Here is a 14,945-nt window from a genome sequence, read left to right as displayed (position 1 = left end):
AGTGATGACTAAATGATTTAATAATATGAAGGGCTTAGGACAGTGTTTAGTACATAAGTGTTCAATAAATGTTAGATATTATAGCCACTATATGCTAAGCATTCTTGTGCTCTTAACATACATGATTTTATTACATCCTTACAGTATCACTGGAGGATCAATATTATTACTATTTTCATATGACAGGTGAGAGAAGTTTGGTGGGAGGTCATATTTACATAGCTAATAAGATTAAGAGTCAAGATTCAAACCCAGGTCTGAGTAATTATGAGATAGAGATTGGCAAATTAAGAATGTTTTTACACTTTAGTTGTTAAAAAAAATGGGATAGAAACTGTATGTGACTTTCAAAGATCTAATAATTATATCTGGACCTTTACACATGTTTGCTGATTGGTACTTTAGAGCCATTTCTCCTTCTATATTATCAGAGAGGGAGATTCCAAGAAAAAGACAGTTATTACATAATTGAGGAGATAAAGCTTGATGTGTAGGAAGTTTGAAGTGTCTTTAAATGGTGACACAAGGTTTTGCAGAGTAGGGAGATACACAGAAAAAAAAAGTGCCAGAAATATACAAAGGGGTCCCAGGAGTCTTTGAAAAATATTAAGACATGCATGAATAAGGTGAAACTTTACAAGTTTGGGCAAAGAACAACTAGGAGGCTGTGAGTGGAACAGGCTTCCGTAAGTCACACAAGCCTGAGAATCATTTGCATTATCACCAGATAAAGTGGAGACCTCTTTTTGATCACTTGGGGAATGCTGTAAAGACTCCAGAAAGTGCCATACTTTACTAGTAGGTTATATTATTCCTGAAGTAAATGCTCCTTTAGACCTGCCAGAACAAAACTTAAAACAACCCTCAAAATGATTAAACTAAATATATATATATATATATTTATATTTATATTTATATTTATATTTATATTTATATTTATATTTATATTTATATTTATATTTATATATATAAAGAAAGAAAAAATATCAACAATAAATTAAGTTTATTAGAGTTTTCTCTATAAGAAGCTAGAAAAAGAAAAGAAATTAAGGACAAGGAAAATAATAGAAAAGGTAAGAGTGGAAATAAAAAATACAAAGCAAGCATTGAAAAAATTCATGAAATCCTAAACTGGGTCTTTGACAACATCAATAAAATTGATAAATATCTAGCTAAGTTGAAGGAACAAGAAGGAAGGCACAAATTATCAATGTCAGGAATTAAAGAGGAGACATCACCACAGATCCTATAGACTTTAACTGAATGGTAAGGGAATATTATAAAAAAAAATTATGACAGCAAAGTTAGATTGTTGTGAAAAACGTCCTGTGGTGGCAGTAGCTTGACAAAAGCCAGCATAAAACAACAAAAACAAATCATTTATTAAGAACTTTTATGTGTCAGGTCCTGGCTTGGTAAGACAGAAACAAATGAAGACCAACCAAATGAGAAAAACAGACTATTTATTCAGAGCTTGCTATACCAATGGAGTCAGCCACCATCAATTGCATTTTTTAGTGGGGGGGGGGGGGGCAGAGGGAGAGGGAGAATCTTAAGCAAGCTCCATGCCCAGGGCAGAGCCCAGCATAGGGCTCAATCTCACAACCCTGAGATCATGACCTGAATTGAAATCAAGAGTCAGACACTTAACCAACTGAGCCACCCAAGTGCCCCTACTGTCAATTGCATTTTGGCAGAGACTCAATGACAGGCAGAAGAATGGGAAAATATTATAGGTTAAAAAAAAGTTCATCCTAATTGGAAGTTGTAGCCTAGCTACCTAGAAGCAGAGCAACCTATGTGATTGGTTAGAGGTGCAGGTTTTGCTTTCTCTGGTTGGTGCTAAGTTGGAAGTAGTGATAAAAATTAAGTAAACTGTCAGTTATTGTCAAGTCCTGGCCATTTGGGACTGGTTATGGGAGTAATTGTTTAACTTCCTGGATTATTACTAAAGACTGCCTACAAGCCTGACTTATAGGAGGCTCAATTCCTGGACTATTTATTATAGTTAAAGGGGTTGGTTTTCTAGCCAGGTTGTGGGTCAGAGTTCTATTTTTATAAATGGTCTGGCCATCATCTGTATATTCAGTCCCTCAGTAATAAATTATATAGTGACACACCACCCTTCAAACTGATAGTATAATGAAAAGAGTGATTGAATAGTTACTGGGAACATCTGAAAAGGCTTTATAGTGAAGACAATATTTGAGATGAATTTTGAAGTCTAAGCTAAAGGAAGATGAAAAGAAGTTGCTACCCGAGATTACAACATTTTCTTGTTCTTGTTTCTTGGGGCTCTAATCTTGTGGCAGTCATTTACATCTCACTCATTCTTTTTCTATGAGGTAGCCCCATGCTCACTTTCAACATCTACCTAAATGATCCTCCCCATATGTTGGCATCTCAATTTCTTCATCTCTCCTCCCCCAAAGATCTCTTTTTTTTCTAATTTAGTCACTATTGCCATGGTCACACCCTAGAACTTATCATTACCAATAACCTTCCATCCATAATATCAGCCTTCAACATCCCATTCTCTAATATTCCAACTCAATTTATTATTTTGAATTCTTTAAACAGCTTAGATTTCATGGCTCATCATTACATCCATTCCTTGCCACGCTGTCTGGTTTCTTTCCCTGCTCTCACATTATATTATTCACCTGGTAAAACCCTGCCCTGGAAGAATTCAGTTCTGCCTATTTTGAACCTATACTTTCCAAGATGAATACAGCTGAGGAATAACTACAATCATGTTGACCAGTCTCACTTTAAATTCATTCATTATTCCTGGTCAATATTCCTTATCCTTTTCCTAAACCCCTTCCCTGTCCTCATTCTCAGCTAGTTGCCTTCCGTCTCTTACCATTGTGAAATCAATCAGAAGAGATCTTTCATATTCACCCAATTAAGAAAGAAATCCCTCCCCTGATCTCATTTCTCCTCTTCAACTACCTGCTTATTTATATACTTCTCTTAACAGGTAAACATGATAAAACTATCTATATTCTTTCTTTCTTTTAGCTATTCCACTTCTCCCATTCTCTCCAGACCCTTCTCCAAACAGGTTTTTGACTCTATCCTCTTACTAAAATTTCTTTTGTCAAGGTCACTAATGAATACCATATTGCTAAATCTAATGATAGAATCCCAGTTTTCATCTTACTTGACTTATCAGTACCATTTGCAAGGCTGATTACTTCCTTCTTTTAAAAACTCTTTTACTTGGCTTCTCAGATGCCACTTTCTTTTGGGCTTCTCCTACATCACAGGCTACTTCTACTCTGTCTCCTGTGCTTGTTCCTTTACATCTCTCTAACTTCTGAATGCCTTAATGTTCCAGTGCTCAGTCTTTACAGTGCTTCCTTTTTTGATCTACATTACCTTTGGTTATTTCTTTCAGCCTCCTGGTTTTAAATGCTATCTATATTCTCTCTCTCTTTCTCTCTCATCTTCAGACCAAACCTTTTCTCAAGCTCCCAACTTTCCTATCTAACTACTTACTTAATATCCCCACTTGGCATTTTAAAATTAGTGCATTCCAAACTGACTTTCTAATTTCCTTCACCAGACTTCAACCTATTGCCATCTTCCCTACCTTACTAAATGCTGACTATTCTCCAGGCACTTACATAAAAAATTGTATTTTTGATTTCTTTTTTTCCTATACATGACATTTACTCTATCAGCAAATCTTGTTGGTTCCATTTCAAAATGCATTGGAATCTTTATTTCTTTTTTCTTTTTTTTTTTAACCAGCTTCACTGCATCCAGGTGGTTTAGTATCATCTCTTGCCCAGATGAAGCAATAGGCACATAACCAGTCTCCTGCTTCTGTACTTACCATTGTATTGTCTATTCTCAAAAAAGCAGAGAGAGTGATGATAGTAAAATATAAGTCAAAGCATATGTATCTTCTCTGTCCCAAATTCTCATCTGGTTTCCCTTCACACTCAGAGTGAAAATCGAAGTCTTTATAGTGTGTAAAGTGTTCCATAGAGTCTGTCCAGTTAACCTCTTTGATCTTATCTCCTTTTATTTTATTTTTTAAAGAGCAGGCAAAGAAAGAGAGAAGCAGGTTCCTTGCCGAGCAAGGAGCCCCAATGGGACTTCATCCCAGGACCCTGGGATCATGACATAAGCCAAAGGCAGATGCTCAACCAACTGAGCCACCCAGGCATCCCGATCTTATCTCCTTTTATTCTCCAACTCAGTTTCTCTACGTCAGTCAACACACCAGGCAAGGTCCTTTCTGGGGGCTTTTGCATTTGCTTCTTCTGCCTAAAATTGTTTTCTGTCACATGAATGCCAAGCCTCCTCATTCTCCATTTTCACTGAGCCTTTCCTGACCACTTGATGTAAAACTGTAAAGTTCTCTCCAACTCCCAGCACCCTTCAATTTCTTTCTTTATTTTTGTACACATCCTAACTATCTAGCTATCTGTCTATCTATCTATCTATCTATCTATCTATCTGTCTATCCTCTATCATCTATATTTTCCCATTAAAAGGAAAGCAGTGGTTTTTTTTCTTTTTGCTTGTCTTATTCATTACAAAGTGCCTGATACATAGTAGATGTTCCATATATATTTATGTGATGAATAAGCAGTGTTCTCTATAGCCGTTGTACAATATATTTTTCTTTTTAAAAATAGAGATGTTTTGTTTGTTTCTAAGCCTTTTTCTTTTTCTCTTATTTTTTAAGTTTCTTTTTCCTAAGTTTTTATATAAATTCCAGTTAGGTAATATATAGTGTAATATTAGTTTCAGGTGTACAACTTAGTGATTCAGCACTTCCATACAACACCCAGTGCTCATCACAAGTGCACTCCTTAAACCCCATCACCTTCTTAACCCATCCCCCACCCACCTCCCCTCTGGTAACCATCAGTCTGTTCTCTGGTTAAGTGTGCCTCTTTCTTTTTAAACTCATTTTAATTATTTAGATAATTGACATGTTAAAGTCAAGAATGGAGTGGGACGATGTATTAAAAACCACCTGTTACACCCCAAAAGCAAACAAACAAGAAGCATAGAGAATTATTTTTACTAATGTCAAAACCAAAGCATTCTGTTAGGAAAAAAAGAGGAAGATTACCAGGGGTTAGCGAAGAGAAAATACATCAGAGAGAAGGCTAAAGCTACGTGCCTAAAGGCAAGCCAGGACCAAATTCAGACAATAAGGGCTGGGGTTTCAGTGCCTGCTCAGGAGGAGGAGCTGAATGCGTGCTGGAGGAAGTGAAGGTCCAGAGGGGAACCACCAGGGTAAAGCTGGGGGTGGAGTGTTATAAGAAGGGGGGTGCTGAATTAGATCCACTCAATGAAGAGGAAGAATCACTATGGATTGGAACCTGGCCCACATCCCTTGTATGGGGTTCAAAATTGCACAATTTGTGTCGAGCAGAATCCCCAAGGCTCTAATTTAAGCCCAAGTTTGGAGCCATGAAACCCAGAGGGCCAGACTGTGGCCCATCAAAATCCTGCTAGTGGTTGCCTCTAGGGAGAGGGAGGAGGAAGGGTAGTGGTCAAAAAGGACTTCAACTTTATCTGCAGTATTTGTTGGAGAGGAGAAAAGCAAATATGAGAAAATGTTACCAATTTTCAGTTACTCATGAAAACATGGGTGATTCTCTCTTATTCTATATATCTTTTAGTCATTATTTTAATATAATTTTTTAAGGCTTTTATTTATTTGAGAGAGAGAAAGCATGAGTGGGGGGGGGGGGGCAGAGGGAGAGGAAAAGCAGATTCCCGGATGAGCAAGGAGCCTGCTCCAGGGCTGGATCCCAAGATCCAGAGATCATGACCTGAGCTGAAGGCAGAGCTTTAACGACCGAACCACCCAGGCGCCCCAATATAATGTTTTAATATAATTATTTTAAAAAGGAAAAAGTTTTAAAAGAAGTAGAATAGCTTCTTTAGCCTTTTTATGCTGATTCTAGTGGCTTAGGTCTGTTCCCCACCCTTCATTTGGTAGCATCAAGAGTGATTAAAGGAAAGAGTAAGTTCCTCTGTGTGTGTGTGTATATATATATTTTTTTCTGTTTCTTGTAAGTTGTAATGCATTACAATGTATTAAAAAGTACTCTCTTGGGATACAAGTTTAAAAAAGTATCAAGTCTAATTGTTTCCTTTGGTTCCCTTGATCAATTGTGATAGCACCAACTTGGAAAGAACTCAAACCCACAGCACTTCCCATGCAATTCACATCGTATGGCATTTATAGTGAATGAGAATTGAAGCCAAAGGAAGCACTTAAATATCCCTGGATGTTTACATATGATTGTCAAGTAGACTTTATGTTGGGTGTGTTGTTGTGTGTGTTGCTTTAAATTAAAAACTTTGAACTCTTTGTTCAAGAAGTAACCCAAGTTTTGTTCTTACTTAGTGAAAATTGCTCAAGTGTAAATCTAGAACATTTACTTGCTGTAAATCTTCCTGAAAAATTCTGTTAGATACAATAATCTATGTTGTTAATCCATGTTAATATTCTGTACAAAGAGCAATATGTTTCTGATAGCAAATAACCTCTTCTGCTAACATTGCTTAATGAAAAAGCCCTTGCATTTTTTTTTTTTTAATGCTAGCTTGGAATAAGAGCAGCTTTGTTATTCTGCCTCAAACATTGTGCTTTCAGATGTGAGTTTTCTCTCTTTAAATCTCACCTTAAAAGAAAATTCTCTGCTCTTCAGAAAAAAAGAGTATTCCTTGTGAGAAATAACATACACTCAGAATGCCGTTTTAAAAAATATGCTTTGAATCATCCTGTTGCATCCCCTGTTCACTTTTTGTGAACACTGTTTTGGCTCACTGTATATTCGAAAGCTGCTAAATAGATCTTACTCAAATTTTCCAAAACAATTCTTCATTGGAAAAAGACCAGGAATCAGAAACATAAATGTTTGGACCCAAAAATGCTCTTCCACAATTTAAGAATTTGATGAAACTAGATGTTTAAAATAAACTTTTTCTCTTTTATGTACTGAACTAACTTTCCCAATGTAATTCCTTGACATTTAACATATGTTTTAAAATTTTATAATTTTTATAAATATGACCTGCTTGGATCTTACATCCAATCTTGGAACCTGTGACCTGGGATGATGGCCTGACCCTACTCCTATTACTCTATCACTTACTACATTTAAATTATGTGAATGTTAATGCCTGCAGAGCACTTTGAGATATTCAGAAAAAAAAGTTCATTAATTCCAGATTTGTGATCAAAGATGGGAATCTTTTAAAAGGGAATGACAATTGGGAAAGCCAGGAGGTAGAATTAGAAGAAGCATTTTAACCAAGGGGTGATGAAGAAGGTTATGAAAGTAGAAACTTAGAGAAAAGAATATAAACAGAGGTCTGAATCCAACATGATCCCTAGCATAGCATGTCCAAGAGTGGTAATAACAGCTGATAATGTTTTAAAATTCATAATCTTATCTGTCATAATTGTGCTTGCAAATCATGTGAGATACTAATAATATAGTACCAGTGATGGGCTTCAGGTACATGCCATTCTCCTAGAAATTTCAAAGGAAGAGTATAGCTTTCATGAAATGAGTGTGCGGCATGTATGTTAGTCAGGCCATAACAATTGAGAAAGATGATTATATTAATGAAAGGGACTTAGAGATGAGCCCTTTGAGAGGAATTAAATTACTTTAATGAATGTAATTACCTTTCTCACTTAATTAAGCAAGGTTGAACTCTAACCTATAACCCCAGATCACGTGCTAGAATTCTGTCTTTGTCTGAAAACCAAATTTTGGAACTTAGTTTTCACATGGATTCGTTATCCTGGTATTCTCAAAATATAGCCAATCCCCAGGAATGACTGTGTAGCTTAACAAAAAGATCGAGATTCATGGCCTCTACTCCAGACCCCTAACTCACAATCTTTAAGATGGACTTTGGGAATCTGGCTTGCTTTTATAAACTCTCCAGGTGTTCAGGAATGCTTGTATGATAGAGATATGGCTCAAATATAAAAAAAAAATTTAGAACTTTCAGTAATTTATTAACAGTTGGTATCTGAAATAGTGGTAAAATCCGTCAATTATTTTGTGTGTGCTGTGTGCCAGATGTTGACAGGAATTTTTTTTTCTATCTGCATACTAACACTTCTAGGAGTCATTATCCCCATTTTACAAACTAGAAGTTAAATAGAAGAACAGGTTTGTAGCTTGCCTAAGGATTTATAGTAAGTAAGAAGCAGAGCTGGGATTCTATCTGATTCCAGAGCTTGCTACCTTTCTGAACAGCATAGATACAATGTTCTGATTCTTTGTACAATGTTCTGGCCATGTGTATTAGGTTTGGTCCTGGCATATTTAGTAAGAGGAGTTTCATATTTATTTACAGAAAGTTCAAAAAATGTTCAAGAAGAAACATTGTATGTTTTTAGGAACCTGGTATTAAAGAAAATGTCCTAGTAGTAGGCTTCTCTCTCTTTGCCTACTATTTTCTACTCTTCTTTGCGTGCTGGCTAGGTTTTGGTCCATTCCCAACAGTGCAGATGGCTGTAGAAGGTACGCCCTGACTATAGGGGAGCAAGCTCACTGGCAATGTTCTATTATTCTTCTATAGATAATAACCACTTGGCCTTTTCCACAACTAGGTAGAGCTCTGAAAATTGGAAGGAGGTTTGAGACCTTCCTCATTTCTGGTTCATACCATTAGGTTTCCAGCAGCTCATTCCATGTTTATGGCCCATGACCCATTCTTATGTAAAATTACCTGCAAATTTGATGTAATCTGTGTTGTATTGCAACAAACCACAAAACTCGAATTTCCTACTGTGTGTTTCCTATAGAAAGACAATGCTATGAATAAAAATCCTATAGGAAATAAGTCAGGCTTCAAAGAAGCAAAAAATATACTCATCTTTTAAATAAAAATGTCCTAAAATATTAAAGCAGAAAGGGTAGTAGAAAAATTCAGGAACATGGAAATGAATAAATTATGCTTGCTCATAAAGGAAAGGCACTGTTCTCAGTTTGCAGCAGGCTTTTGGTTCCCAGGATCATCCTGCATATATGTTGAATTGCATTGCTTCTATTTGTATCTCTCTGCTGCATGCTGTGCTACGGACAATTATGTGCATTAGTTTGGAGAATGACGATGCTTTTCTGGCAACCTGAGTTGCCAGAGTTCTGGGGGAGCATCTTTCAGATTCACTTGTTCCACTCTTGAAGTAGTCAGGCTAATTACATACAAGCTGGGTGTTTACAGTTTGGGGCCATGGACAAGGGGAAAATATTTTGGCTAATGTGTGCTGACGTCAATGGCTTAAGTCCCAGTCAGTTGAAGTACTCTTGTTGCTTAACAAATGCCTGCCCATTTTGTAGTTCAGCTTAAGAAATGCTGACAGTTGTCTTATAGGATGTACTGGAAAGGAGGGCTCTTTCATAGAAGCAAAAAGTCCTGAGCATAAGCACAGTGTGTGTAGTTACATATGTCTTTCATGCAAATGTGTGTGTATTTAAATATATATGGAATAATGATCAAATTTCTATGTGAGAGAGGAACAAAAGTAGCATTTAGATTGTAGCCTGGCCATGTGGCATATTTAAAATAGAGCTTCACTTGACCTGCCTCTAAGCTATCAGTATAAACTTTGTTTTTCTTTTTTTTTTTTTTTAAACGTTGTTTTTCTTAGTCAAATTTTTGTATCATATAAAAGTTCAATATTTTGAAAGAATACAGAAGTCTCCCTTCTCTGGCCTTCTTCCACATCCTGATCTAGTCTTTGGTAATATTTCTTCTTTAGGGATCTGTACTCTAGCATCATTTGAATTGTAGAGCAGAACAATTCTGCTTAAAATGCCCAAGAATAGAATGATAAAGTTGAACATGTCAACTTTCCAAAAATAGATGCAAACATTCACTTCTCTGCATTCATAGTTATTATTAGCAAAATAAATGAAAATCATTGATTTTTATGTATTTTTTTTCAAGAAATTTAACCTTGCATGGGGATGCAAAGATGTTTAAAGATACATTTATAGTACAGTTCAAAATATGAAAAGAAATATAAAAATATTTAAGAACATATAATAGAAATTACAGAAGATAAACACCTTATCTTAGGAAAGGTCCATTTCCATAAATAGGGTGGATGAGATACTCTAGAAACTTTCCAACAATATACTGGAAAGCTGGGTAGAATATGACAAATATCTTTTTAAATACACAGTTGATCATGCAAAATGTAAGGTAAATTTCCAAAGAGCAGAGAATTAAAGAGAAGGTTTGAAATTAGAACAGTGAACTGACACTCAACATATTTTCCTATCTTGGGAAAATAAACCAGTCTCAGCAACCCCAAAGTCTTGGATTGTGAAAATAGTCAAGGTTAGGACGGTGTAAGGCGAAGTATATCCCTGCGTAAAGGCAGAATCCTTCGAAATACACATATTCAGTCAGCAAAATGGTAGATTGACCAAACAAACACAAAACAAAAACGTTTTGGACTACTAATAAAAGCAGAAGAGAAAGAAACTTCTTTGTTTTCACATGGAGTAGAGATGGGTGAAAAACCCCTTCTAAAATTTGGTAACAGCAGGCTTGTTCTTGTAGGGTGATTTGGAAACCCCAAACAGAGGAATTGACTTTAGGTGGTACTTAGTTGGTAGTGCCCCAGAGTTTCTGATAGAAAAACAAAATCTAACCAGTTCCTGAAGAGATGCACCTACAACTTAGGCCTCACAGGATTCTTTCATACAGATAAAGCCCAGAAAAACACAACCTAGCAATACAAAGGCAAGCTTACCCAGAGAAACAACCAACCTTGAGCTTGTTTACTCCAGCAAAATCTGACTCCAAACACTTTGGGTATTGTATATACTATGTCTAAAATATAAAAGTGTTAAAATATTTAAGTAAATGATATAGGGATTTAATAACATTAACAAGGAAAATGGTATTATTAAAAAAAAAAAAAGACTGACATATGTAAGAACCAAATAGAATTTCCAGAAATTTAAAAAAATCATTATTGAAATTAATTCTCAGTGTTTCAGAAAGTGGGAATTTAGGAAAGGGAATGAAAGACTTTAATCTTCAGTTCAGAAAGCAGAACAAATTCCAAAGCAGACAAACTGAAAGAAATGCACACCAAGACATATTGTATTGAAGTATTATGATAAAGTATACAGAATATCAGAGGCAAAAATAAAATAAAAAAATAAAATCTGTCAGAAAGACAAGATAGATTGGGGAGCCTGGATGGCTCAGTCAGTTAAGTATCCAACTCTTGGTTTTGGTCAGGTACTGATCTCAGGGTCGTGAGACAGAGCCCCATGTCTGGCTCTGTGCTAGCATGGAGTCTGCTTATGACTCTCTCTCTCTCTCTCTCTCTGCTCCTCCTCTGTACATGCACTCTTTCTCTTTAAAATAAATAAATCTTAAAAAAAAATAGAAAGACAAGATAGATTATTTATAGAAGAATGACAATTAGACCAAGAGGTGACTTCTCAATAACAATAATGGAAGCAGAAAATGGTATAAAAATATCTTTTAACTTTTGAAAAGAAGAAACTGTCAGCTTATATTGGTATGCACAGAAAACTAACTTTCAGAATTGAAGGGCTATCCATGACATTTTCAATAAACCGAAACCGAAAGAGTTTATCACTAACAACTTCTTATAATTAATGTTTTTCTGAAAGAGGAAAATAATCCCAGAGGAAAAGTCTGAGAGGCAAGAATAGGAAACAAATCTGTGAACTTGTGGCAAGGCTAAATAAACATATTCTAAAATATATAATTTTGGAATGTTAAAAAAGACAAGATAATCATGGTAGGCAGAATAATGAACCCTTGAAAATATTCATGTCCTAATATTTGGAAATGATACCTTACATGGCAAAGGGAAATTTAGGTTGCAGATGAAATTAAGGTTTCTTTTCTTTTTTTTTTTTTTTTAAGATTTTATTTATTTATTCGACAGAGATAGAAACAGCCAGCGAGAGAGGGAACACAAGCAGGGGGAGTGGGAGAGGAAGAAGCAGGCTCATAGCGGAGGAGCCTGATGTGGGGCTCGATCCCACAACGCCGGGATCACGCCCTGAGCCGAAGGCAGACGCTTAACCGCTGTGCCACCCAGGCGCCCCGAAATTAAGGTTTCTGATCAGCTGAATTTAAAATAAAAAAGATTATCCTGGATTATCTCTGTGGCCCAATGTAATTAGAAAGCTTCTTAAATATGAACGAAAGAGACAGAAGGGAGTCAGTTTTGAGATGTGACTATAGATAAAGTAAGAGTGAAAGTAATGTAAGGACTTGACCAGCCATTTCTGGCTTTGAAGACAGGAAAGAGCCATGGACCAAGAAATAAAAGGTGGCCTCTAGAAGCTGAAAAAAGCAAAGAATGGGATCCCACTCACAGCCTGTGAAGGGGGATGTATCTCTGCCAAAATCTCGATTTTAGTCTGGTGGGATCCATGTCAGACTTACACTCTATAGAATTCTAAGATGATATGATTTTGAGTAGTCTGCTAAGCTTGTGAGAATTTGCTACAGCAACAATAGAAAACTAATACAGATACTAATAATGTAAATGAAGGGAGCAAGCCATTTGAAGCTAAAGCATTTTAAAATATGGTTTTTTGGAAGGAAGGTAGAAATATTGATTAACTTTAGTTTACTGAATGAAGCATGTGTATTAAACTTTTTGTGAACACTGTTGAAGGAATAGATAGGATATGTAACTTTCTAACCATAGAAGAAAAAACGTAATAAAGAATTCTACAAATTCTAAGAGACTATAGATGGAGAAAACAAGACACAGAAAAAAAAAGATGAAATGGAAATGACAAAATAAGATGGCAGAAATAATTCCAAGTACATCAGTAGTGATAATAAAATTAGAAATAGATTAAACTCACCAGCTAGAAATGATTGCCAAATTGAGTGAAAATGTAGGGTCTAGCTATTGCTATTTACAAGTGATGTACCTAAAGTGTAAAAACAAAAAGATTGAGAATAAAATTATAGAAAAAAGCATACCTCAAAAATACTAATAAAGCATGTTGTTGATGTAGCTATATCAAAATCAGATCAAACATCTAAAGGTAAAAACATTATTAGGTTCAAAGAGAATCACCACATAATGATAAAAAATGTATAATCTAAAGAAATACGTGATCATTTCAAGCTTTTACACAGCTAATAACAAACCCTCAAAACTTCCAGAGCAAGCCTTGAGAAGTTTCAAAGAAAAGTGAACAATTGCCTCATCATACTAGGAAGTTTTAACAGATTTCTTAATGACTGATAATTCAAGCAGTAAGATTAAGTAATTTGAATGACATAGTTAATAAGCTTGATCTAATAGACATAAGAAAAGCCAATAATTCCAAATAGGGGAATACATATTATTCCCAACCACACATTAAATATTTATAAGGTGTTACTGTTAGCTTCATTAATAGATCATAATAAATATAGAAGATTATACTACACAGACTTGATTTCCTAATCAATTCAAATTGGTAATCATTAAAAAGAAGAGAAACCTATTCATTTGGAAACAAAAATGTTAAAATTTGAAATTAATTTATGAGTTAAAAAGAAATCATAATGGAATTTAAGAAACACTTAGAACTGTACATTGTAATACACACTAAATATTAAAAATTTTGAGAGCTAGAGCATTAAATGCTTGCATTGGAAAAGAAGAAAGGCTGAATATTAATGAGATAAACATTTAAATTAAGAAACTTAAAAAAGAATAATGGAAATTACCAGGGGAAGTTAAAAGAATTAATAAAGGTAAGAACAGAAACTAATTCAGTATGTGACAAAGAACTGGAAAACAACATCAAATCTCTTTATAGGAAATACTGATGAACAGACAAAACTGCAATAAATTTAAGCAAAGGAAAAAAGAAATAAGAAGCACAAATAAACAATATTAAAAATAAAAAGTGCAACATAACTACAGAAACAGCAAAGATTTATCCTTTCATAATATGATACAGACTTATGTCAATATGTTTTAAGAATTAGATTAGGAAAAAAATTCCTAGAAAGATATAATTACAAAATTGACACAAGTATAAATGAAAGACTTAGAATTAAAATTAATATAAAAATTGAAATCACTCATGTGGCACAGATGCACTGAATACTCACAAGGCTATTTTCTTTCCCTAGAAATACAGCTGCCTTCCAGTGAGATTGAAGCCACAAGTCTTAATGCTAGCCAGTGGAATAAGGACAAAAATAAGTATAATCACAAGATTGTCTTTCAGAATCTTTTTGTAGAATCTTTTGGCTTGCTTTCACTTGCAACTGAAAGTGAAGAAATTTTAGGTGGTAGAGGCATGCAATAGAAAAAACTGGAAGCTATCCAGGAGAGGTATTAGACCAACATCCAACTGCTTACACTAGTGGTGAATGATAAACGTATGAAAGAAGCAATTGAAATTTGGGGAATATTTTTAATAGATGTTATAATCCTCCCCTTGCAAAACATACATCCCAGATAATTACACAGACAACTTCTACTGAAAGTTCAAGGGACACGTAATTCCAATCTTACATAAATTTTTCTAGAGAATAAAAAGAGGGAAAAAGTCTAAAATAACCTTAATACCAACACTTGATGAAAATATATGAGAAAGGAATAATAAGATTTATGAAATAGACAAATTCTAAATGAAGTATTTGCAAATTGAATCCAACAAAAATAGATTTGTATTTTATACACATGCAAAAAATCGTTCATCATTTAACAAATACTTTTGAGCTAATATGTAACAAGCAGCAAGGTAACAATTTTAGATACATCTGAGAAGAAATAGACAAAAGATTTCTATACTTGTAAGCTCACGTTCCAACAGAAGAGAATAAATAAGACTGTAAGTCCCTAGTATCATCCTTGACTGAGACAGTGTTTGTTTTGGTGCTGCCCAAGATTGCCTTGGTTTTGTAAAATTATG

The sequence above is a fragment of the Ursus arctos genome, unplaced genomic scaffold (genome assembly GCF_023065955.2).
Source record: "Ursus arctos isolate Adak ecotype North America unplaced genomic scaffold, UrsArc2.0 scaffold_13, whole genome shotgun sequence".
NCBI lineage: Eukaryota > Metazoa > Chordata > Mammalia > Carnivora > Ursidae > Ursus > Ursus arctos.
Note: the sequence above shows the minus strand (reverse complement) of the source record.